The sequence below is a fragment of the Perissodus microlepis genome, chromosome 18 (genome assembly GCF_051167445.1).
Source record: "Perissodus microlepis isolate ML-2025 ecotype Zambia chromosome 18, ASM5116744v1, whole genome shotgun sequence".
NCBI classification, from domain to species: domain Eukaryota; kingdom Metazoa; phylum Chordata; class Actinopteri; order Cichliformes; family Cichlidae; genus Perissodus; species Perissodus microlepis.
Genome location: NC_140478.1, coordinates 7,513,010 through 7,536,873, shown reverse-complemented (window position 1 = coordinate 7,536,873; position 23,864 = coordinate 7,513,010). Strand labels below are relative to the sequence as shown.

Sequence of the window (23,864 nt, the reverse complement as noted above, 5' to 3'; positions counted from 1 at the left end):
TTGCGGTAATGGCGGTCAGCCCCAGTCATACTCTGATGCACATGGCTGCTTTTCCGAAACATTATATGTAATTTTCTGGGTTTGTGTGTTTGTCTTTATTCCTCTATCCACATTATCTTTGTTGATCTATTAGAAGATTATTTCGGCAGCTCAGCTGTGGGCACGCTTGCAAACCCTCCCCCCAAAACACTAATTGAGTCTCATTGTTGCTGATTTTTTTTTAGTCTGACTGCTATTAAAGAACTCTTTAATCAGACAAGTTTTGCTTTCAAAAAAATAAAATAAAATCCACGCTTAAACTTTGTTGCTCTGTTTTTGATGCTCTAATCAAAAAGTCCAATTTTATATGCATAATTAATGCTACAGAAAAAGAACGACGAGAGGGAAAACCAGCCTTAAAACATTCAAAGAAATACAAAGTCTCTTTTCTTCTTTGTTTGCCAGTTCCTCAGGAGATGGCCACGATGTATTTGCCATTTCCTCAGAGGGGGTGATGCGGTTGGGAGAGGCGGTTGTTTGAACTGAAGCAGTGAAAACACACCGTGTAACAGTCTGAGCAAGCAGCTAGCGTCTCAAACCAAAGAGCCCACCAGGAGATTTTCGACCACCCAACGGGCAGTAAAGGTCTTTGCTACCCCTTTTATTTTTATGTTTCCCCGGGTCTCAGCAGCTGGAGATTTCTTCGCTTCCTCAAGCAAACAGAAGAGGTTCAAAATGGGGTGATTAGTGCTGTCAAAATGCCATCCTCTGCTGATGTTGGGGGCACTGGGATAATAATCTTGCGATTCCCCGCCCGAGACTGCTGGAACGCGTCGCTCATACCCGTCTGCCTGCAAATGGCACATACATTACGCGCCCTCTGGAGTCTCGGGCTCGGACGAACTTTCCTCAGCCTCGTACCTCAGCTCCACCACCACCACAATGTGACGTGGCTTCAAGCTGAAATTGCGAAGCGGACCTTTCACACTCTGTCACAAAGGAAGCTTGCTTGGCAGGTAGGCACTTGGGGAGATACAGAGGGAATCTTATTTTGTGGATTTAGACTTCATAAACATCATTATCATCTCCCCGACCTTGAGTTGCTGTGCTGTTCAGCGGCGACCCCAATTTTGTCAGGAACCTTGAATGGTGATGCGCGCAGTCTCTCGGGCACACGGGCAATCGAGTCAACAAAAAAGGGATTTTTTTCCCCTTTAGAGTTTAGTGTGTGGTGTGGCGGCATGTGTGTCAGGGAGAGGGTGTGCATCTATGTACGTGCGCTGACTCAGTAATCTTTCTTGCCTGCTGCCTGGAACCGTCAGCATCTTTCCTCCAAACAAAGTTTTCTGACTGTGCCTCTGCCAGATTTAAACTGTGTAGAACATTAGTGTAACAGCCCACGCTCTTAGAATACAGATTTGTTCTTGAGTGCACGCCAAATGGCCTCTATATTTTATGAGCCTCCTCTACTAACATACCATCTTGAGACTAATTATCATGGTCGCACTCAAACACAAAGCTCGTTTATTATTGCATTGACATCACATTTGTTTTGGCTTGGCCTACATGGCAGGGACTTCACAGCACTACAATGCTGGAATCATGTTTTGAGCTTGACAGAGCACGCTTTGGATGGAGAATCTGTTCTACCGTGCGTTGTACAAGGTGTTAGGCAGAAAGGTTGTTTGTTCTTTACAATCTTGTCATTTGTCTCTCTTCAAGTGGACTGTATTTTTTTTCCTGTTCCTTTTTTTCCTGTTCACATGGGAGTCACACTCAGTTCTTGGAAGGCTGGCTTCCTCTCATGGTTCTGTCCTAGAAATGCCTTGGTACTTTTTTTTTATTATCATAATACTTTTTCCCCCAGCATAGTGTATCTGTACACTGATTCCAGCTATTTTTACACACACTGCAAGACTATTAATAAAAGTCTGAGTAATGCCGGTCTGAAAAATGGAAATGGTACATGAAAGAGGAAGTGGCAAATTAAAGGAGTTTTCAGTAAATGATGTATAATAGATTTATTATGACATTTTTTTTGCATGTTTTTGTAATTCTGTTGTGTACTTATAATAAAATACTGCAGTGATCCCATTAGGGAGTATCACAAAGGATTTTACCAAGCTACCACAGCTATTTAACACACCAATTTATCCCTTTCCAGGATCACGAGGCCAACAGATTCTATCCCAGCGCGCACTGGGCAGAAGGAAGGAAATATCCTGGGCAGGTTGCCAGTGTTGTTGCATGATGAGCACAGACACAGACAACAGATAGACATGGGAAAAACACATTTGAACTATGGGTTTGAACTATGAAACACTGAAAATCAAATTTAAATTTAATTTCTTGGAATTTCACATAATAAAAGTACAGAATATAGATAACAATGGATAAAGACAGCTAAAAAGAGAAAGACAGAGTGTGAAATATCTGCACGACTGCATCACAGCCCCAGCTAATCTATGGTAAACCCACACAGGTGTATTTACTTAAGTGGTTTATTAGACATGGCACCACTCCAGTCCTTAACAGAAGCCTCCTTCCAGACCTCAAAGCACGTTTGCTGTTGTGCTCAGCACTAGTTCCACAATTGTGTAGAACATGTACATGACTATTCTATTCTATTCTATTCTATTCTATTCTATTCTAGTTTACTAAGGTAAGACAAGGGGCATGTTTTCTAGTTAACTAGCCAGCTAGCTATCTAAGTAGGTGTAGGAATCTTTTTTTTGTTAGCTATGCAACTCCATGTAGCTGGATGGACATAGTCACAGTGACATCACCTGTTGTAAGTTAGTTTAAATTTGAAGCCTTAAGCAGAGTGTTTTCAGTGTTCCTGGACGTAGCGATTGAGGGGCAAATCTGTGAACCTAAGTACACAGACTGAGAACAGCGTGCTGCTGTCAAGTCATTTTATTCAGTGTCAGTGTGAAATTAACGATGAGGAGGGTGTGGGTCTGATTGTGAAACCACACAGTCCTAATTTACAACTCGTTAGCCTATGAGTGTGCAGATTCATACCAAATATCTCACAATTCCATATTGAAACATGATTTACAAAACAGACGTCATTTTTTAATTCAGTATGTACGGTGGCCATCAGATGTCAAACACTTGAAAAAGTTGCAGTGTTTTACCTCTCAGGGCCTTGAATATGACCCAAAATGTGTGACTCGGCACATAAACTTAGTAGGAAAATGTCCATGTTCAGGTCTGTAAGTTCATCTCCTTCAGTAGTGAAAACCCTTGAATTTTCTTCAGTCTGCCTTTGATGTTGTTCAGTCCCGCTTAACTCAACTGAAGTTGGTTTTGAGTCCAGACACATCTAAGTTCATGTTATTATCATATGGGACAGAGTTGTTGTCTTCGCTTCCTAAGATCAAATGGGCTGAAATTGAAATGTTACATCTTATAAGCCACAAGTTTTAGGTACCTAGGTAGCATCTAGTTTCCAGGTATCATTATAGATCACAATTTGTCATTTGAAGCTCACATTGAAAGGCCTGTGTCCAAGCTGAAAGTTCAAATAGATTTATTTTTTTAGGAATAAATCCTGTTTTTCTCTCCAAGTGAGGAAGAACTTAATCTTTTTTAATGGTGCCCATCATTGTGCTTTGCATTTTATGGTTGGCTTTGGACATCGTGTACATCACTGTTCTCTGTATGTTGCTGCTGAGTGGCTGTCTCTGGATATCCACAGACTTTTCCATTGGTTTGTTTTTATCTATAAATCTATGCTTGGTCTGGTTCCTTCTTATCTGTGTGTATGTGTGTAAAAACTGCAGCCAGTATAGCCTACGCTCTCACAATATTATACAAATGTTTGTCCCCAGAGTCAGAACCGAATTAGGAAAAAAAAGGCTTTTAAATACACTGCCCCTGTTTCCTGGAATAATCTCCAGCAGGCGCTGAAATTGTCAGAACTGGTGATGAAGTGGGAGTGAAAGTCCATTTTAAAAGAGCGAGAGAATAGCTCTTTTGGTCAGTGTGACTGCTTTTAATATCACGCTGTTATTGCATATGATTCACATGTTTGTGTTCGCTTGTCTGTACTGGATACGAGTTGTATTTGTTTCTTTACTTCTTATATTGCTATGTGTTGTATTTTTTATAACCTCTGCTGCCTTCTTAGCCAGGTCTGTCTTGAAAAGAGATTTTAATCTCAATGAGACTTTTAGCTAGATAAATAAGAGCTATAAAGTATTTTCCCGTCGACGTGCACACGACAGCAAGTCTTATTTTGAATCACCATCTGGTAGCCTTAATGCACGTTTTTAGGCACTTTCACGCTTGTTTTATAGTGTCTATGTCAGTAAAAGTACTGCAGCTATAAGGCACTACGTCCATCTTTTATGCTTTCTGTGTTTTCCGCATTTGTAAAGATGAACGACATTGAAATAGCTGAAAAAAATAGCTTTATTTAACATAAATGCGCCAAATGAATAAAGTCAAACAAAATGGTAATTCAGTTCTCATTTCCATGCTAACAGTCTCCCCTAACCAAAAATATCTGATATTCATATTTGATTCAGTTGTTCTGCTTGCAGGTCTCATCCCCCCCAAAAAAAGAAAGAGAAGGAAAAAAAGAAATATGTCTTTTAATGTGGTTTTACACCTCCCGGTTCTTCTATTTCGCACCTGTTACTCCTTACATCTGTAAGAGCTCGATGGGGGGAGACAGTTGAGTTTGCTCTCCTCAAAGCCCAGTCCGACTCCCATAACTCCCAGTAAAAACACCTGCATGGGTCTGTTAAAGCCACTGCTGTTGTGCAAAAACTGCTGAATATCATCGTTATTATTCAACGCCACATCAGCTGAGTTAAAACTTAATGTACAGTGACAGATCGATTTCTGGCAGCAGAGAGGTTGACTGCATATTGCCACATGCTAGATGGTGATAATATATTTCATCTTGTTGCAAAGGTCACACAATGCAAATCACGTTTAAGAATATTCTTAAATGATGGCTTTGAATTGCAATTAGCGAAGCATCCAGACGTATACATATTTTTTTTTGCTGTTGTTGTTGTTGTTGTTGAAAAGGCCCCCACAGTGCAGCCATTTTTCTGGAGAACTGCATCCCCTCTCTTTAAAACCATGAGTGACACATCATTTAAAAGCCTGCAGCAAACAGAAAATGACATATAGCATTACAGGGGCCGATTGTTCCTATAGCCGCTTGGCATATATCCTTATCCTTGGGTAAATAAGCCACAGATGCATCCAAACACCTATGATAACATGTTAGCACGCTCTCAGCGACTGAGCTTTTTGCTCACCTGTTGGCAGCCATGTATGTTGTGGTGTTTTGTTTTTTTGTGTGGAAGCATGCACTCTGCCTCGTGTCCACGTGTTTGTCATCTATGATCACAGGCTGTGAAGATGACTACACTGCCAACGTTCATCTGACTCCCACAAACTGACTCATAAATTTTATGGCTATTTATGTCTTAACACTTTGCAGATGGAAGTGTTTTGTTCTTGATCGGGCCAGTTTGAAATGCGTATGAACACCTAATAATAATTTTTCTCTGCATAATAAGACCCCCACCACCACCACCACCCAATATCGGATTTAATACTCTGCATCGGCTCCGCTCTTCTGCTTCTCGACTGTGCTTCATGCATTTGGAGTATGTCGGGCTGACATGTTTTCAGTTGTTCATCTGTTCCTGCAACATACACACTAACATATTCCACTGTTCTACTTTTGTCACTCTCTCTTTCTCTGCGTCTGCACAAATACGCTGTGACACATGGCAATATGGCAAATGTCAGCTAAGACAAAAGGGGCGTATGATCAGTTAGTCCTGCGATCTGTAGGTGCACACGCAAATATACGAACCAAGCCTGAAGTGTATGTACTTGTGCATGGGGGGGACAGCTGGAAATAAAGCAAGTGTGTAGGGATTGCGTGGGTGTTCTGGTGCGACACATCTGGGTAGAGCGACACGAGGGGTCCTGACAGATATGGGCTGAGTGAGAGCCTGTTCCTGTTGTGCTCTGTCATGCTGAGGCTCCTTCCACATGCCTGCCTTTCCCCCCTCTGTCTGCCTGATGCTTCTGTTAGCTGTTAGGTAACCTGATGCCAGTGTGTGTGTCCGTATACGTGCAATGATACTGGCCCGTGATTAAAAGCGGAAGCGTCGGTGCGGCCACGGAATTGCGTGCGACGTGACATTGGGAAACGTGAAAGATGGAGGATGTGAGATTAAAAGGACACAGCAGAAGGAGAAGAAAGTGCTGCTTTATGCCTCTGCATGTGTAAGGGACAGAAAGTTCAGATGATGAATGGGAGCTTCAGCAACATCAGAACAGTGTGACCATGACAATGAAGGCATCAGGAAGCGCATATGATCTCCATTTTTTCTTTTTGAATGATATTTCTCACTTTCTTTTAGTACCATGTACCTCAAAGTTAGCTCTTAGGTTTGAACATTTGTGTTTTTGGATCAGACATTTTTTGGACTTGCATAGTTGTGTGTGTGTGTGTGTGTGTGTGTGTGTGTGTGTGTGTGTGTGTGTGTGTGTGTGTGTGTGCATGGGCTCCCACTGGGGTTTGTATTTCGGTCAGTCAAGCCTGACAGATAACAGCCCGCCGTGCTCGTCACATCAATTATTGAGGGGACGGGAAATTGATCGGCTCTAATGGTGAATGTTACCGTGCCTTCAGTGCTCCTCTCACTGCCTCTGTGTTATTTGCCCTCACTTCTTGCTGTGGGACTCCCTGCCTCCCTTGTTTTCAGTCATCCTGTTACCATTGCCTGTCTTCTAGCTTTCGTCTCTCAACCTCTGAGCCTGCCCCGCTTCCCTCGTAGCTTTCGCACCCTTATTTAAATTTATCCCCCTTTTTCAGGCCTGTTTTTCTCGGCCCCAGTTTTCCAAGCCAAACTTTACAGATGCAGACCTCCGCGCCCTCTCGGTTTCTCAATTGCCAGCATAACTCGACTTCGAGTTTTTTGGCAAGCTCTTCTGTGTTGAAGTTGTTGTTCTGCAGTGTATCAACACACCCGATTCCTCTTCTCCCACAGACTCTATAAGCTCTTTTCACTCTTTGCCTCCCTGCTCTCTCTCCTTATCCCTCCTCTCTCCTCATCAGCTGGAAATCACGACTCCGGCTCACCTTTGATCGCTCTCCCTGGGAACTCTTCATCGCACAAAGTCAAGTGTTTTATCTTTGTTGTGTGACAATTCAGCTCTGCAAAGACCATGCGCCGCCAGCCAACACGGCTTTTTTGCGCCCCCGAATATGCGGTGCGGAGAAGAAGAAAGCCTAATTTGAGCTCAATTCATCATGGCAAGATTGCCCTGCATTTATTGATAATTGCTTTTTTCCGTTTAAAGGGATGGCGTTTAAACCATCAGTCGTGTAAACATGAGAGATGCAGCTGTTGCCGCAATTAACTTCTCACTTTCCCTAATGAAAGGATTAATCCGCCAGCAAATCTCTCGGCTTCCTTTCAAATGCCAAGCCCCCATTCAGCTTGCTGCCAGTGGAAGAAAGGCGGCCCGCGTAGAATAAAATGGGACTATCTATAACCAGAGCCAAAAGTCACATTCATCGGCTCAGCCTGGTGTCACATCATCAGGGTCCCTTTACTGCGGTGGAACAAGAGAGACCCTTAACCAACTGCTGTTTGATGATTTCCTGAGCGCAGCCTTTGCAATCGCCTGTTTTTGCAGCCAGGCCTCTCCACAGTACCGCTCCCGACCGCCTTTTCTTCCTCGTCGAGCGTGAGCTCCGATCCTTACGCTCAGCTGCCCAAAAACACAGCATCGCCTCTTGTCACAATCCTTCAAAATGGACAAGACTGAGTGCTGTACTTTCTGCAGACAGTTGAAAGTCAGGAAGCGAATAGCTGTCTCCTGTTGGAATAAGACATGTCTGGGTAGCCACTGGTGAATGACAGCCTGTTAAGAATGGAGCTGAGCTTCGGCTAAATCTTTGAAGCCATTGATCAGATGTATTGATCTTTTTTTTTCTTTGCAGCACAGTGACAGGGGGAGAGGTGTGGAGATGACCAGATAGATCAAATCCATGACAAATGCCAATCATCCTCCCTTTTCTGGTCTGCCCATTGATCAGAAACAGCAAGCTGTCATTTTCAACATTTATTAATGCTCGGCTGGTTGATTGTCTGTCTGTTTGTTTAAGCTTATTCAATATTGGCTCGTTACACATAAACTGCGAGTACATGAGCTACATGGAAGTGAAGCATTTTAATAGCATTTACTGCAAGTTGAGGCAGAGAACTTAGTAATGCTTTTATTACCTGTTTACTTGATTATCTGGCTTATTCATCAGCATGTGAATGTATTTATGCGCGCAAAAAATCGAAAGATGTGGTTTAAATGGCTCACCTATACAGATAAGGGTTCAGTGATGTGTTTGACTTTTGAATTCTTGCTAAAAAAGGATGTATCGGCTAAAGCAAAATGCCCGTAGCTGTCCCTTTTAACTTCTACTCCAAAAACAAACTCCAAATCACCTTTGAAGTTGACCGTGACTCATCTTTTCAGGTGGTCGTTGTCTCGTTCTTTAGTTTGCTCTGGTATTGACCTTGAGCTTTCACAGCAGTCTTTCAAATCAAACTCTGGTGCCCAATTAGTGGGGTTTTAAAGCACTTTGAGTTGTTTGTCGATAGTGCTACATGAACAGTCCATTTACCAATTTCCATCTGGGCTGGCGTGAAAGTTGTCAGTCAAACTTTGGTGCAGACTCAACAATTGGACCAACGCTCCTCGGTGAACTGCAGCAGCTTGTTTACATCAAGAAGATAAAATTGCATAGGACTGTGAGCGCATATGCACTTTCAACAAGTACTATTGGATGAACGCTTGCCTGCTTTATTCCAGAGACTGCATCTGCCTTCTTCCGCTCAACCTCCAAATACAGACTTGACTAATAATGCTTATAATCAGTTGTTTGTCTGTGAGCTCTTTGTGACCATCAGAGTACATAAATAGCTCTTGGCTTGTTTGTAATAAGTATGTGTGAACACAATCTGCGCTATCTAAAAGGCAATAATGTAACAGTTTTTCTTCTCCCTGTTACAGACTAAAAGAACTTGACTACAGTTGTCCGAGTGGACTTTGTTCATGTAGCTTCCAACAGAGAGTGACTGACAAGCAACTGGAACACGAGTCGGTCTTAAAGGTGTCTCTCCTCTATGCTACTAATATAACCTTAGTGAACCTCATTTATGTGCCTTCAACCGACTCCATATACTTTGTTATTAGTGTATTGATTGTTTGTGAGAGCTCTGGCTAAAGCAAGCGTTATTGGTCAGACCTCAAAGGCTCGCTGTTAAGTGGCTGGTCTTTTGTTTAAATAATTGTCTCTGCAGCGGTGAACCCACGACAGTTTAATTTCATTATTCTGTCTCGCTTGTTTTGCTGTTTTGGGAAGAGTAGACTCTTTTCTCCATTTCTGTTCTATTTGCATACATCATGGAAACAGTCTGTATAATGTGTGCCATTTACCGGAGTAAGTAATACAGGTTATAGCCCTAAGACTGTGTTTGTACAAAGGCAGCTAAAGAGGGAGACAAAAAGAGTTTTTATTTACTCTGTGTCTCGTCTATGGCTTGTTCCGCTTGAGCTAAATGAAGTGATATTTGAAGGGGGATTAAGTATCAGCTGGCATACAGATTCATAAACAGCTATTGTCTTGATCCCCGGCTCACGGATTCCTTTATCTTTGTTAGTGTCTCCGTATCGCTACCTATTTCGCCCACAATCCATCCATCTGGTATAATCTCAATGTAGAGCTCTTCCCTCTGACCACAGCAGTGGCCAACTCATTTTAAAAGCCGAGATTACACAAATGCCCTTCTCCGTATCTTAACCTCTTCATCTCTCACTCTCTAGCTCTTTCTTCACTAATCCAAGGATCTTATCTCCCAGCTTTGACTGTCTCCCAACTGTCTATTTCTTTCTTTTGCTCTCTTGTCTCTCTCTTTCTCCTTTGCTCCCCACCTCTGCTTCCTCGACTTTGCCTTTGTGCTCTCTGCACCACCCTGTCTCTGCTCTAACCCTCTTTTCACATTTAAGGCTTCAGATTGAGTTTATTGGTGTGACAGGCGATCATCAGCAGAAGATAAAAAGTGTAATGCCAGCGTCCATAGATCCGCATAAAGCGACGCAGGCAGCGGGTGAACACACACGCGCTTTTTCACAGCTGAATGAGCATTCGCTCCCAGCTTGCTCTGTTCTCTCCATCTGTAAAGGAAGAGAGAGGGAAAAAGTGGCCAGCTTGAACTTCGGCAGAAACCAGTAGCTGTCTGATTAATTCATTAGCCGACACTATACTGCTGGAGTCCGAGCTGTTTATGTCTTATATATATTTAGACCAACCTCACGTACACACTCCACCCACGGCACTCTAGCTTTTTCTCTTTTTCTCTCTTGCTCTCTTCCCACTTTGTCTCCACAGCCTAAGAAATAATAGCAAAAGTGAAGATGTTTGGAGCTCACCGCAGCAAGAGGATACTGTCCTGGAGCGCTCTTTGGCTGGCTTTCAGAGTCTAGCTTTTTTTTTCTCTCCCATCTTCATCAAATCCTTTGTCTTACTGACAATCTCTGCTCTCAGCTGGCCAACAGCTATGGAGACTTTTAAAGTCTTACTTGGCCGAGGATCTAGTCCCACAACTAGGACCTATTCCCTTACAGCCCTCTGTGAATTCAGATTGATCCACTGGCTGATTGGTGATTAGCCAGGCACTTAATTCTATCTTTAGTTAAACCTCGGGAAACAAAGTACTTTTTAGGGCACTCCATTTGGCCGAGGAGTTTGAAGAGCGAGATGAAAGAACAAGTGCCTATCAGACACGCTTTCCGAGGTTTGCTAGCTTGGCAAATGAAAACATGCAGAGCAAATAGATTTGAGGAGTCAAAAAAAAAAGAACCAGAGTAGATGGAGTGGAGGGTACGATGAAAAAAGAGGAATGCAGAGAAAGGGAGCACTGTCCTAAATGAGAACAGTAACCTGTGGGGAGTGATAAGAGCTGGCAGATGGATAGAGAGATAAATAGACAGATGGGTAGTTAGATAGATGGAGGGGGCTGATTTGCTGAGATGGAGAGGTTGGGAGAGATGATGGGCAGATGGGGTAAGGAGATATGCTAGAAGACAGGCGAAACTTTCTCCCCATGCAAGCACTTTAAAGTCTCACTGTTGTTTTTTGGAGTTTGCTTTGCCAGCCAGTCAGCTTTCTTTCTCTCTCCCTCATTTGGCCTCTGTCTCCTTCCCGTCACTCACTCACTCTCTCCTCCTCCTCCTCTTCGTCCTGCCCCCCCCCCAATTTCCTCTCGCTCTCTGTCTTCGTCTCAGCTGCCGCTGCACTCACGGGATATTTTTAATAGAATTAGGCTGCTCTTGTTATCAGTGGAGCGGGTAGCCACGGAGTGAGGCGAGATTGAAACAGCGATTTCCAATTTGAGATTGTGTCACACACATCTCCCTGTGCCCAGATAGCATCAACGAATCGCTGCCACCATCTCTCTCACTTGCTTTGTCCCTCTTTTGCCTCTCTCTCACTCTTCCAAACATCTCTCGCTGGATATTTTAGCCGCGCTCAGGCCTTCTGCACATGCGAGGCTAACATCTAAATGCATACACGCTCCCCTCTCTGTCGCTCTGGATTCACTGGCTTCTCTTGACAGTTTATCTCCCTGTCTCTTTGGCTCTCATCTGGGGTGCATACAAAACACATCGCTCTTTCTTCTCCCAAGCCGTACTCCTTGGACTCACTTAGTACCTCCATCTCCACGTTAGCTGTTTTCTCTCCTTTATTTTTTACACTTGCTGCTCATGACTTTCCCACTCCTCCCACACTTGCTCATTCCTCACGCTTCCACCTCTCTGTTCTCTGCTTCTCTCCTCTCCCGTTATTTCGCATCACTCCTCCCACACCGCCCCCACTTTATCCGCCCGCCCCTCACCAATTTCCGCCTCTCCATCTCTTTTCATCTGGTTTGGTGTCACTCTCTCTATCCCCCGTGAATATTTCTCTTTCCTTCATCCTTCACTCCTCTGGTCCCTCGTCTCATCCTCACCCCCCCTCCACCTCTGCTGCCTCAAGGTACTGGATCCCTTTGACTTTTCTTGGCAGGTCTTTGGATTTCTGTCTTACCTCCAGAGATATACAGTGTGTGTTCATGCAGCGCAGGCAGGGTGTAAGTTGGGGCATGAGCCTGTGTTTCAAAGCAGATAGTGTGTGTGCGTGCGTGCGTGCGTGCGTGCATGAGTGCGTGCATGAGTAGGTGTTTGTCAGGTCATTTACTGGTTCCCAGGGCCAGAGGGTCTTTTCTTTCTCTCACAACAAAGAGACAAGTTGAGCCTTTGAAACAGTGCAGCCCGGCTTTAATATCTGGTTAAACAAGCCAAAGCAGCAACCTTGATTCTTGTACTGCATTTGTAAAAAGTTTGTTGTTCTCCATTCCAACATTTCTTTAATTACGTTAAATTCCAAATACCTGATGTGTGAACTTTATTATATACCGTTTTAACTTTTTCATGATGACAAAAGATGTTACGATTTAAAGAAAAAGAAGTGTGTGTGCCCTCCAACTCCTTCATTCCCTTCTTCACAAAGTAAAAAGAAAAAAAGTGTGGCTCTTTGCTTCTGATTAAAATGAAAATGTTAAGGACAGGTCTTAGGGCTGTGCTTTCATGCATTTAAAGAATAAACAAAGCTTCATATATGCAGGAAGCTCACAGAGGCAAATCTTCAAGTTTCCATCATAAATTAGTTTTGGGGGTCACATTCGAGTCACTGATAATAAAGAAAGTGAAAAGGAGTTATTTTGCATTGTTAGTCTGACTCCTACATGCACTTCCACGTACTCATACGCCTCCTGTTAGCTACAGTATATGGTGATGTGTCGCTTCATGCATTTAGATTTCATGTCTGTTTTTGTGTTTGGGGGAAACAACAAGTGCTCTGCAATGAAAAGTTGTTTTTGCTTAATTGCGTTCAGGTACTCACTGCCTTAAGAACATTTTCAGATGCTGGAGAATTTTGTAAAAAATTTTAGAAAAATGAAAAACAGACAAACCAACTGCATTCTTTTAAACAAATCATACTTTTATGCTTCTTTGTCATCTTTCAGATTCAAACGAGATTTTTTGAGGGTTTTTTGTGCAAATGCACATGTTTTTTTGCATGATGTCAAAAAAATATCCTGAAAATTTGCTCAGTGGAAAAGGAGGTTTAAAAGTTTTGCCAGAATTATTTTGTCAAGGCCACCACACTTCATTTAAAAGTAAATGAAGTGTGTACTTTTGCACTTTTGTAGTGCTTCACTTGCAAGACTGAGGGTAAATTTCAGAATTTTCTGACATTTTTTTGTATTGTTGAAAACTGTAGAAATGCTTACTATCACTAGTATTGAATGTAAACCATTGCAGAGTAAGGTGTTGGTGTACATTTTTCAGTAATGCAGTCATGTAACGCATTACTGTACTATTATGTCAGTTGCATTACTTGCATTACAAAGGCTCAATTATCTGCATGCCTGGTGAATAGAAAGTTATCAAATGAATCAAACAAACAAAAATAAACATGCCTTTTTCTTAATGTGCAGTTGTGCTACAGTCAGCGGTCTGCAGCTTTTCAGAAGTGAAGATATGGACATTTATGGTGAAATGCAAACTGCCTTCAGAATGAAAACGTTATGCTGCTAACAGTACAACATTATCCGAGCATCCGCACCCACAGCATGCTAACACAAAGCTAACTGGGAACCCAGGGCAATGTTAAAACTGAGTGAATGCCGACCAGCCCAGCAGCCAGACCATGAACTTTAACAGGTAACAAAGGCATGGATTTGTGTTGGTGTGTGGAACTGTAGTTCATATTGTTCACTGGCAATTATGTGAATGTATTTTAGGTCATTTTACGGAGTAACAAGAAAGCAATATAATGAGTAGTGGGAGAAATTACTTTCTCTCGCAAGTAATTAAGTAATGTACTGCAGTACTTATAAGAAAAATAAGGTGTAATGTGTAATACATTAATTGGCTAGATAAACTCTGCTGTTGGATTTCATTCAGAGAAATTGTCATTTTTTTCACTCAAACACCTTATTTTGAAAGTTTATAGACTGCTAGCTCGCTAGCCCTGGTCCTTCCAACCTTGTGTTTCTTTAACGTCTAGCTCAATGTTTATGGTGTTATTTTTGGCAGTCCTTGATGTCACCCAGCTACTCACCTCCCCCAAAAATCCTGCCTTTAACTTGAGTGTGTTGGACTACTGGTAGTTTAATGGTAGTGTTACTTCCACTCTACAGATCCACTGTTAGCTGAAGGGTCACTCTAACCAGAACCATGCAGTAGGTAAAGAACTGGTTTATGTGCTAATACACAGAGTTCACAAGGCTATACAACAGAAGAAGGATTAGCATCGCCAGCTACAGTTCAAAATGTATAATTTCGCAGGATGAGACACTCATTTGAGGCTTGATTTGTCATAAAGTAGCCCACTTTGCAAATAAAATATTTGCTTTGCGATATTCATGTTCTTGTACAGAGACATAGACATGGACACAAGAGTGTTCACATGCATGTACATGGGGAACATGTGAGGAACACTGTGTAGCCTAGCTTAATCTGCTAAACTAGGCTAAATTGATGCCAGTTATCACCCTTGACTGGCATCAATCAGAAATCTTTTGTCACTCTAGGAATGAAAGCAATAATCACATCACTTACTGATGAAACTATTCCTCTGAATACAGCTGTTGTAATTCAATGTGCCAGCCTTAGCGCAACGCTAATTTTTATCTGCAGTCCCTTGGCAGGTCACAATTAAACACACATGCAGTGTATTATTAAACTAATGATAGAACTCATGTCTTGTGATCATAAGCACACATCTGTACAAGATAATGATACACTAAAGTGAGCTGTTTAGTCATGAATGATGAGCTTCAAATAGGAGTGATTTGATTACGCTGGTGATTTGTCCTCCGATATTTTACCCCTAACCTGTCCGTCTGCCTCTCTCCCCTTTCCAATCCCACCGCGGCAATCCATTTCCCTCTGAAAGTGACACTTTAAAAGGTTGATAGCTCTTTGGCTGAGTCTCAGAGCCTCAGATCGATGGCTGGTGGAAAGCAGCGTTGAGTCTTGCGTCTCCAGACACGGGAGTTGAAGTCAAACACAGCAGGTGAAGATGCTTTTCGATTTGTTGCCACCACATGATCCTCATGTCCCTGTAGATGGGACATGTCTAATCTGTTTCTGTTGGTGCTCTGAAACTGTTTTAGTGCGTGTGAGGGATTGGAGCTCGCACAAGACTGTAGAGATAAAAATAAAAGGAAACACATACACAGACAGGGAACAGTAAAGAGACGGCCTCATGAAAATTCATAGTTCTAGAAATACTTATAAGACTTATGTTAATTACTTAAGACAACATTTACAGTTATAAAGAAGACAAAATCTCTAAATTTGCTTCTCTTTTTTTGCCAAGAAAGTTCCCACAATGCTTTCTCTTTCCTGCTGTTACTTATTGCTATAAATTGTTTCCCTGAAACATTACTTTGCAATCAGAGTACACATTGTGGCTCCTATAATTACTCTACCTCTTCTGTTCAGCTCACTGCTCCTGAACAAAGTTACAGCGAAAATAGAACCCATTTTTATTTTGACAATGGCTGCTGAGGTGTGCAGCTGATTGCACAGAGCTGAAGATGAGGAAGACATGCAGGGATGTCTGGCTGTGCTCTGCCTGAAGCTTGTGTGTCTCTAACCAACCCTGTGGTTACCAGTGATCTATCCACACCACCTAGCTCCATTTCCACTCCTGCTGAGCATCCCAGGGGAGGACCTCCAGCACGGCTCTGCTTCTTTCCTCCCTGAAGCAGCTTGGGCTTGGCCCCACTGTGTAGCCAGCCTGGCTTTGAGGGACCCGGGAGCTGTAAAGCATAGATGGATAACTATCCAGGGCTAAAGCCCACCTCGAGGTGAAATGAGTAGGATGGGAGAGGGAGAGCAATAGCCCCCTGGAGGTATGGAATAGGGAGTAGAACCAGCACAGTCAGCCAAGCCTGTTTTCACACCAGCACTATATACCCCAGGGCCTGTCACACCATCAAACCATGGAATCAAGGACAGGAAGTCGGGAGAGTACAAAAAACCCCACACACTCTTTCGTTCCATCTCCATAACTTTATTCTCTTGTTCACATGTGGAGTATCAGCAGCAGTAAAATAGCAAAGCTGGGATTAGACTATGTTAAAGTGTGAACAGTATAAATATTCATCATCCGGTGAGCGGCGGCGTGGAGGAGAAGCAGCGAAAGATCTCAAAGGAGCGGCTGAGATTTTTGTTTTTATATCCTCACTGCTGTGAAACAGGATATCAGTGTCAGAACATTTGCTCCAGTGTAGCTGGAAATGCCAATCCTTTAACTATAGGCTAAATTTGCAAGCCACCTTCTCCATACTGATTTTGTGGCCCTGTTTCTCACAGGCCCGAGAAACAAAACTCAAAAACAGGCTTTTAGTCCATTTTTTATGCAGCCAGATGATGCTCCGCCTCCTGCCGGTGACCCCCCGCAGATGCAGGATTGTCACCCAGCAAGCCTGGCCTCTGGGCTTCTCCTCTCTATTCCTTCCTCTGAGCGCGCTCCCCTTATATCTCTCCATCTCACTGAGTCTTTATCGCAAAAACACAGCACACCACATTTTAATCATGCCCTCGAATAGGAGACACTTTTCCAATTAATGGAACTGCCGTTGTGCTACACAGCGACTCTGTGAAGCCGCAATGCGCAATTGGCCCAATAAGCCAGTGCTCCCACTTGATGTATGACTGCCTCACAAGTTTTGAATGTGAACAAGATGGTTTTTGAAATAGAGAAATCCGTAGTGAATGAAAGCCTATTGGTGAGCCAGCAAAGAAGGGCGAGTGAATGAGTAATTCTCTGGTGAAGCTGCTGAGTGGCCAACAGTGGATGTCTGTGGTTGTGCTGGGCAGCTCTCAGGCGTGAATATATGGAATTGTATGAATGTGAAGCAGGGCATTACTAAAAAAGAGCATGCACGCTCAGCAAAAAACCCAGCCCGGATAAATAAAAGAGGGTCAGAAGCTGTTGTCATCGCTCCAGATTGTGTCGTATAAAATCAGAATCTATTGATAGGTCATGCGGTCAGCCGCCAGACAGCCTGTTATCCTTCCCAGGCGGGCACTGACTTCTTTTCCAACAAGTGAATGACTTTAAAGAGGGTTCTGAGATCCTGTGGCCTGGCAGCGTAAACACTGAAAGGAAGTTTAGCAATAAATGGAAGCGTTGCACAGTTTCACTTGCCTCCGTATCGGCGCTTTATTTCTGGGATATATTTCCCGGCGTGTATTTATATCTCTGGGCTCATTCGGGCTTAGACAGGGACCTATCGCTTTTCACAGAGACACAGCCCGCAAACACACACAGAAGTGGCAAGTTGTAGTGTTTTTGTGTATGTGTGTGACAGAAAGAGAGAAAGATGGATTATTTGAACTAGAGATGCAAATGCATGCGTGCATTGTTGTAAGGGGCACACACAGTTTACATCGCCCGTGTTTGCGTGTTCGCGCGTGTGCGCACACATACCCACAAAAACATTCAAAACGTTCAAATAGTAGACATCCTCACGCTGCAGCTTTTTATGCAATCTGTGCTCTTCGCAGCATGCCTTCTTTTGGCTCCATATATTAACTTGCCCTCCCACTCCATCAATCAGCTTGACACCAATCAGCGTGAATCCGCTGTGCGTAACATGTTTATGAAACGAAATAATTTTCTATTGCCCCACCGGTCTCCGAAATCTGTTGAGCCTTTTATACCTGGTTCTCCTCGAAAGACACACTCCTTTGAACAGAATTAAGAGGGAAATGGCTTCCCTCCTCACACTCACATGGAGGGTTGAGCAGAGGTATTAACCAGAGGTAATTGAATGTAGAAGCAACAGTGCACAGTTTAGCACAGGGATTAACCCTTGCACTGCTGCTCTCTCAGCCAAGATGTGGCAAAGAGGCCAGGCTACTGTACGAGGCAAGAAGAGGTTTTGGGGCTTTTTTTGCAGGTCTAGAAATATTTTGAGTTTGGGGCCTGTGAGTGATAGTTCGACTCAGTTCATTGCTATTTATCGTGACTGACAGGTGGGGAGCACAAAAAAACTCAGCACCTTCCTGCGTGAGCAATGGAGCTGTCTTATTACCCACAGTTAGGAAGCCAACTGGGTGCTTACTCGAGTTCTTTTCTGAAAACAACAGAAAATGGCACCAACTCTTCATTGGGGTTTGTTGTTTTTTCCCTGCATATTTCACTGTTGTAGGGAGATTTCATTGTTTTGAAGAAGTCAGGCAGCAGTGAGGAGATGTGAAAATACAAAAAAACAAAACAAAACAGGAAAAAAAGCACAGATGTTGGATTTAATCTCGTCTTGTCCATGATGATCCAGCAGGCTGACATTTGGTGCAGCAGACTTGACTTGAAATTCATTTTTCAGCTGTTTTTTTTATTACAGCATTGAATCTGACAGGGAAAAAGCAGATATAGATTTAACATGTTAAGGTCAGGATCTTTTCAGTATTCTGTAAGCATTTCAGCTCTTCTTCTTTTTTCCCTTCAAATCTTTTTATATTTATTTTTATTCACAAAAGACGGTTGTGCAGGGAGTGTGAATGGTTGTCCCAATGGAGACGAACCGAAAGCCCGTGCCACTCTTTTCCTTTCAGAGTGTACTGATGAGGCAGGTCAAGATCACATGGACCTGCAAAAGGAGTAAAGCATACATAGTAGGCCTCAGGTTAAAGGGAAGGTATTAGAATTCATATTTGCTATGAAAATATTCAAGATCACAGGGACCAAAATAGAAAAGAAGGTTAGGTTGAAGAAAAGAAGGGAAAAGAGAGGAGAGGAGAGGAGGCGGAGCTGCGAATAAGGGAGCGAGTAAAAAGTACGCTAATTGCTCCAAAGGGAATTTGTCTTACACATGAGTAAAATATAAAGCAAAATCAACAAGAGGGAAGAGTAGAATAAAAAGCCAGAAAGGGGATGGAAGTAAAGTGGGATGGAAGGTGATGCATGGATGAGGCGGGAGCGACAAAGACTAAGGGGGCTACCATGTCTCCATTTCCATGGAACTACAAACCGAGCTAGTTTCCACCAATTACATTCATGTCAGCGTGCGTCCTGGATTCAAAATGCAACAACAGCCTCGAGGGGCCTTCACTCTCCTGGTACACGCTCAACATCCCTGCCACTCCAGCATTCTTCACACACACACGCTCTCTTTCTCACACGCACACACACACACACACACACACACACACACACACACACACACACACACACACACACACACACACGCATAGACGAACATAGTATGCGCATATCACACTCGTGCACATAATAATCTCATCACTCCCTCTAGCTTTGTCTGTTTTTGCCACTCACGCACACACTAACTCGCACACGCACCTACCAGCCAGTCACACGCATTCCCACCCAGCATCCACTCACACACACACACACACACACACACACACACACACACACACACACACACACACACACACACACACACACACCTCCTCTGTCACTTCCCTCCGCTGTCTTCCAATTCCATTCCCCTCACTCTCTTCTCCTCAGGCTCTCCATCCATCCATCCACCCCCTTCTTGTCTCATACTGTCTGAACACACACACGCTCACACACACACCACTGCCTATATTTGTTTCCCAGTGCGCGTGTGCCCTCCTCTCTTCTCAGATGATAGTAATAAGGCCGGTGATTGCCGGAGATGGAGATGAGGGATGTCGCCTATTGATGATCGTGCCTGTGACAGCCTGGCAGCAAGCTAGACGTAGGGGCTTCATTATTAGCAGTACTGGTAACAATAACAGCAATGCTGTGGCCTTAATTGAATGAAAAAAGCCCGTGGCAGTCAGCATTATAATCTGGAGGTGGGTGGGAGAGTTGAGAAAGAAAGAGATGGACAAAGATGGGGCTGAGGTGATGGTGAGGTAGACGGAAAGAAAGACAGTGGCAGAGTGGAAAAAGAAAAGAGGGAAACAGGCACAGAAGCGCAACTCAGAGGAGGAATAAAGCTGAGATACATGAGGTGAAGTGGAAAGTGTGAAAGGCAGTAGCCAGGAGAGTGCTCGGGAAGAAGCGTGACGAGCGATGTGAGAGAAGCGTGGACAATTAGGACACTTTTATTGAGCAGAGAAATGAATAAATAATTGACCACAGTCTGTTTGAGTGGGGAAGAAGAGAAAAGCGAAGGTTATGAAGCACAGAAGGAACATGAGAGGAGAGGGAAGAGTAGAGGTAAACATAGGAAAAGGGAGAAACTATTGACTGAAATGATATTGATTTTAAAGGGTTGGCCACATTTTCTCTTTGGCTTGAAGGTTTTTTATAATTTGTGCACCACATATGTGGAAATGGATAGAACTGGATTTTTGTGTTCACATAGCATTAAAAATGCAACTGTTTATTTCAAATCTTTTGAAAGTGAATCGTGTGGTAAGCAGTTCTTCGAGGGCAAAAATATGATAGGAAACATTTTTGAAAAAAAAGATATTGTTGGAAAATTTGAAAAAAGTGACAAATATGAGGACCTGTCACACCAGAAAGCACGGAAGAGTTACAGAAGAGTCACTATGTGGTGTCACTAGCTAACAAACGTGATAACACAGCAAGTGTGAAGCTAGCACGGTCGCTAAATGTGATAGCTAACATGATAGCATTCTAATGCTAATTGTTGTTGCATTTTCTTAACTGCTTATGGAGTTCATGGTGCTGGAGCCTATCCCCGCTGTGAGGTAAGGTGAGGTGGGAGTTAGGTTGGGGTAGACCCTAGACCAGTCACCAGTCTAGCACAGGGCTTGTGCTAATCAGTGTAGCTTAATTTTATTTATGCAGAACCAGTTCAAAGTAACTCATGGAGCACCGTGTTGTCATGGAAGCATCCTACATCTTACAAGAGAGAAAAACCAGGTTTCCCAGGTCATTAAAAAGTCTGAGCATAATATAAAGAAAAATAAATTAAATAACCTATTAAATACATTCTAAGAGAAAATCAGTTTTAAAAGTTGTCAGTTTAAAAATCACTTGCTCAGCCTTGTAAAAACCTTTCATTATTACACACATTCATTGATGTAGGTATTTAGCAGCAGTTGGCCTTTGAGGACATGAATGTTACTCAAATATAAAATAACTAATAGTAAGCTAAAATCAAAATACGGCGTGGGGACGTAAAGCATCAAAATTGCGTTGGGATTATTGGACTTATTTCACTAATATGGCTTGTTCACCAAAACATTGTTGAGGCTTGTTTTTTTTAATTTACTGAAATCATGAAAGCACTAGTTTTGATTTTTTAAATGGAGCAGGATTCCTGGAACTCCAACTGTCTAACAAGTCCCTGTGAGCTAGCACTTGTAACAAGAGATTGCTGGCAGAACCAGGCTCTAGGAGGGGCAACCATCTGCTGTGACCAGTTCGAGGGTGAGGTGAAAGAGAAGATAGAAGTTCTCTTTCTTCTTTTTGTGTTGGCTTGGCACCTTAACTGCATACTAATTTCACACAGTTTATCCAGAAAACATATTTTTACCTTTGACTCTTGTCACATTAACTGTATACAAACCACCATGTTTAGCAGAGCAGTTTATACTCAGGCAGTGGAGGGCTGAATAAAAACTGATGGAAAAACACTGCTAATGAGCTTGGCACATTTTGAACTCTCTGGCTCTCCACTTCTGAGGTCAAGCTGTCAAGACAAATATTGGTCAGCAGTTCACGCGTCAAACTTCACGAAAGTTGAATAACAGACTAAATATATCCAGATTTACTTGCGGCCGATTGTGGAAAATGCTGCAACTGGTGCAAAATTTGAAATGGGGGAGGCTTTGCTTGTTATAATCCACAAAACCCAAGTGAAAAAAACATTTTCATCAGAATTATTATTATTTTATGTACGAAGAGGAACAGTTCACAGTGATGTCTGTGGATTAGGGCGTCAAACAAGGACAGAGGGAGACACGTTGCTTTGAGCACCGTGAACACAACTCAATTATCAACCATTGTGCTGCAGTGAAGGCAAAAAAAATATCAAAACCTTGGCTCACAAAACCAAAGCTAAGAAAGAATTTTGCTTAATTTTAGTAAAGGGAAAGTGAAGAGTTCAAGAAGTCTGATAAATGTATGAAAACTTTGTAGCTTGGACATTTATAAAGGCGATATGTCATAACAGATCTTTTTATTTATTTTTTACAAGGAAAATCAGCAAAAAACATATGCTTAAACTACTGTTCAAGAACACTGTGTATACTGGACAACACACACACACACACACACACACACACACACACACACACACACATACACACACACACACACAGTGACTAAATGATCACATCAGTTCTTTGTTTTGTAGCCTCTTTCAGCTGCTCCCTTATTCACAAGGGGTCACCACAGCGGGTAGCTCCCCATGTTTGTTTTGGCACATTTTTATACTGGATGCTGTTCCTGTCCCAATCCCCAAGCGATTTGATGCATAAAGTATTTAATGAGCCATGTAAGCATTTCTAAAAGGATTATGATATACATTAGGAAGCTCGTGGGGTTGCGCTGGCACAAACATATATTACACCATCTTTTAAAGTTCCTTTTTTATTCATTGTTTACCCAAAGAAAGTCACATTTTCTAGGTTAACAGTGGGGTGGAAACACCATCAAACATATAACCACATGATCACTAATAACATGTTTAATTTTAAGATGTATTTATAGTGTATGAACAAGATAAAACCTCTGGAGTTCCAAAACTTTTAAACAGTGCAGTTCCTCAGTTGGCCACATGTTTACATATAGGCAAAAACCATTTTGGTCTCTATTGCCAGTGTAAGGTTTAAAGTTTGCATTATTTTTATTATTAGGGTTGTGGTCACTTTAAGTGACAGGTGGATACCAACACAGGTGACTCATTTTAGACTGCGAAGCGTGACCTAGCATATTTGAGCCACCGAACGAAGTCTTTCATCGGTTTTTCCATTACTGATGTTTCGGTCGGTTGTGGGGAATTAAATCCTGACGTTTTACTACTGTGTTAATATTGATCGGCGTCTGATGTCTGTGTCTGTCTGTATGATGCACCCATACAATATAAAGTATGAATGCATTTTACTTAAAAGCTTCAAAGGCCTGATTCAAACTTCTGCAGTGAGTCTTTGCAGAGGTGTATCTGATATCTGTGTGTTGGCATTGTTGCGTCATCATAAAAATGTTTTTCCAGGATCAAGATTGCAACTGACCAATCGTGTTGTTGTGATGTCATAGAATTGCAATGTGGGGGAAAACATGCCTTGGTTCATATAAAACTCAAAACAAAAAGTAAGCATTTCAATAATTTTCTTTACTCATTTGTAGAATTTATTATTAGGTTTGCTGTTAGGCAAACGTAGGTCACTCATGTTGGTTTGCTAGTGATAGCTTTTAAACCCATTAGCTAATTTTTGGCAGACAACGTAACTGGTCAGTTGCGATGTTGATGTTGAACCAACAATATTAACAACAATACCAACATGAGAATATCATGTAACCTGATGTAATCTTCATAAATGGCCAATGTTGTTGCTGGTATTTACACTTGGACGTTATGTCTTATACAGCGTGTGGTTGTATTCCGGTTTTGTGTCGATGCAATTCAATACAAAGAAATAAAATACTGGGGCTTTTTCCTCCTGGGTCCCCAAAGTTTCTTCTGATCAGTGTATTTCAGGGCAATCACATGTTTGCACTCATGTTTTTCCACTTCTTTGTATATTCCCTCACGTTCCGATAGTTCCAAAGCTCTCTCTTCAGGAATTTGCTGACTTTTGTGACTCTA

General features: G+C 42.5%; 1 protein-coding gene across 2 annotated transcripts in view; it reads left to right on the top strand.

Moving 5' to 3' along the window:
* Positions 1–23,864, top strand: part of cdh24b (cadherin 24, type 2b) — a 162,907-nt gene that overhangs the window by 8,954 nt on the left and 130,089 nt on the right. The window contains exon 1 of one of the 2 annotated variants that reach the window (XM_084912914.1): positions 484–995. The exons of the other annotated variant lie outside the window; for it this stretch is intronic. The gene's annotated coding sequence lies outside the window, so the exon portion shown is untranslated. Of the gene's footprint in view, positions 1–483; positions 996–23,864 lie in introns of those variants that run through there. 2 annotated transcript variants of the gene reach the window in all.